The 2689-nt window shown below is 36.9% G+C and overlaps 1 pseudogene; it reads right to left on the bottom strand.

The window, feature by feature from the left end:
* Window positions 1-2139, bottom strand: part of LOC107746765 (major histocompatibility complex class I-related gene protein-like) — an 8190-nt pseudogene extending 6051 nt beyond the window's left edge.
* Window positions 2140-2689: the final 550 nt, after the last annotated feature.

The following is a 2689-nucleotide window of genomic DNA, read 5'->3' as shown; positions in this document are numbered from 1 at the left end:
CAAACACTATGACAGTGCGATCTCTGTGTGAGATATGTGATTGTTGTCATATTTCTATAAAAATCTAAAATACATGTTTGTATTACAGTAAAAACGGATGATAAATACACTTTTCGTATGGAATTAAATAGCAATTGAGTATCTTGTTCATCATATTTATTTTCATATAAAGCAACAGAACTGAAATTATATCATGTTTATCACCAGCACAGCTCAGCTATGAGTGTGAATAACGTGATATCTGCCTTTGATCTCGTTGGTATCTGCTCCACTTCGAGAGGTCAGAACTGTCCGTCTTGCCTGCGCTTATTTCACTCCTCCCCTCACTGCAGCCGCCTGCTCTCGCCTACATTTCAGCCGAGGTGCATCTCAAACAAGCCTATTGTCTACAACGGACATGACCTCTGTCTCGGCGAGACCACAACAGCTTGAAGTTGTTTAATTTGGCACGTTCTCCCTGCACTAATAGAAGTAAGGCTTTCCTCTGAGTATACATATCCTTACAAGTACAATTTTAGCTGTATTATTTGTGTCCCCCTCAAAAATTGCTCTTGAGAAATTTTATGTTCATTGTCCCCTCCCCCAACTGTTACGAAATTTACGCCCCTGATTTGGTCTGATTCCAGATGATATTTGTTTCTCAAGAACAGTTTCGTCCAGGTCATTTACCTCAAGATGCAGGTCACATTACCTCAAGATACAGGTCTGGAGGTAATGCTGCAGGAGTTGGTTTCTTTCTGTTTGCTGATCCCATTCCCTTTTAGTTTCTTTAGCTTTGGGGTTTTTATCAATCCACTGCAGAGCGTCAGAATTAAAGACAATAAAATCCTCTCCATCCAATCCATATTCATCAAAGACAGTCAGACTCTTCACTGTTCCATCAGGAAGTTTCTCCAGTTCACAACCAGTTATTTTCTGAAGAACATGGAGCTCTACAATCACAGAACATCATTCATGAGAAACTTACAGTACATAAAAACATACAAGACATTTCATAATTTGTCTGATAATTGATGAGTAAAGCATGAAGCTCACCAGAACACTGTGAGTCTGAGCAGTTTGACAGAGTATTTAACTGATATATGAACCAATCTCTAGACTCAGGTGGTTCTGCAGGAGCATTGATCCATTAATCTGCAGTCAGACGTGATCTTTTCCAGACTCTTTCGTTATTACTGTAGTGTTTGATCTGTCTGTCATCACACACACACACAGCTTTGAACACAGGATGTGTGTTTGCTTTGCAATCGGCTGTAAACTTCTAGCTGAGGAAGTGTTTTTCTGAGGAACACAGAAAACAAACAACAACAAAAAAACGGTTTATAATAGTTTCAATGTAGCTGTCATCTGTTGGTCAGGTGGAAGTGCTGTACAGAAATGAATGAACCTTGTTCTTACCTTGCCTCGCGTAGCTTAGAAAAGGATAAGACAAAAAACGGCGGCTCTAGGATTTCTTGGCGGTGCTAAGGGGGGACTTAATTATGGAAGCCTATTTCTGCCACTGAATTAAAAATAAAACAAGGTAATTGTGACTTTTTATCTCACAATTGTGCCTTTTTTTTCTCAGAAATGCAGTTAATTTTTTTCTGAGAAAAAAAGTCAGAATTGAGGGATGTAAACTTGCAATTGCTAGAAAAAAAGTCAGAATTGTGAGAGAGAATTTCTTTTTTCTCAAAATTGCATGATATAAACTCGCAATTGCTAGTTATAAATTCAGAATTGAGATAAAAACTTGCAACTGAAAGAATATAGTCTTTTTCCCCCTTTAGAATTGGACTTGATAACTTGCAATTGTGAGTTTATCCCCCGGTTTCACAGACAAGGCTTAAGCCTAGTCCCAGACTTAAATGTAAGCCTGAGCTGTTTCAACTGAAAGAAACTTGCACTGATTAATCTTAAAATATATCAATGACATTGTTTTCTCTCAAGAGGGACAGTAATGTTTTTTTCTAAGGCACGTTTATAAAAATGACCTAAATGTCCTAATTACAATTTATTTGCTTCTGATGTTTGTTAGTATTTCTGCATTTCTATATGGCTGATTCATCTGAGTGGGTTAGTTACCATGTGTATGACTGTGATGTAAACACAAAGTATTCCCTAATATGGTCTTACCTCTGCTCTCAGGAGGTTTTTCATGTGTAATGACTCGAGTCTGTTTACGGAATCCCCTGAAACGGGAAATGACCCACCAATGACTCACTGGCTGCGTCCTAGACCTACTACTTCTCTACTATATAGTTGGCAAAAAGCAGTAGCCGAGCGAATAAGTATGTCCGAATCCTTAGTATTCATAAAAGAGTGAGAGAGAGAGAGAGAGGGAGGGAGAATTAAATAAGAAACATTTGTTTTAACATGTTTAACTCTGTAATATATATTTCTGATTTAACACATATGCACTGTTGGGGTTGTAGAGAGAGAGAGAACCAAACAGAATAATCATGTTACTGACATCTAACTCCGTTACGTTGTCAATCCGGCAACACTTTCTATGACGCCTGTATTTATAATACATTATAAGGGTTTTCTTAAGGCATTATAATTAATGCATAATGCATTATAAAAAAAGCTTAATAATATGTTGTATCATCTCATAAATAATCATAACATTTATAAGACATTATAATACTTACGCATTTGTAGTTATAACTTTTAAGAGTATGATTACGTGTAACACACAATAATAAAT

The sequence above is a fragment of the Sinocyclocheilus rhinocerous genome, unplaced genomic scaffold (genome assembly GCF_001515625.1).
Source record: "Sinocyclocheilus rhinocerous isolate Xijiao unplaced genomic scaffold, SAMN03320098_v1.1 scaffold4184, whole genome shotgun sequence".
In the NCBI taxonomy this organism is placed as follows: Eukaryota; Metazoa; Chordata; class Actinopteri; order Cypriniformes; family Cyprinidae; genus Sinocyclocheilus; species Sinocyclocheilus rhinocerous.
This window is presented reverse-complemented; position numbering and strand designations above follow the sequence as displayed.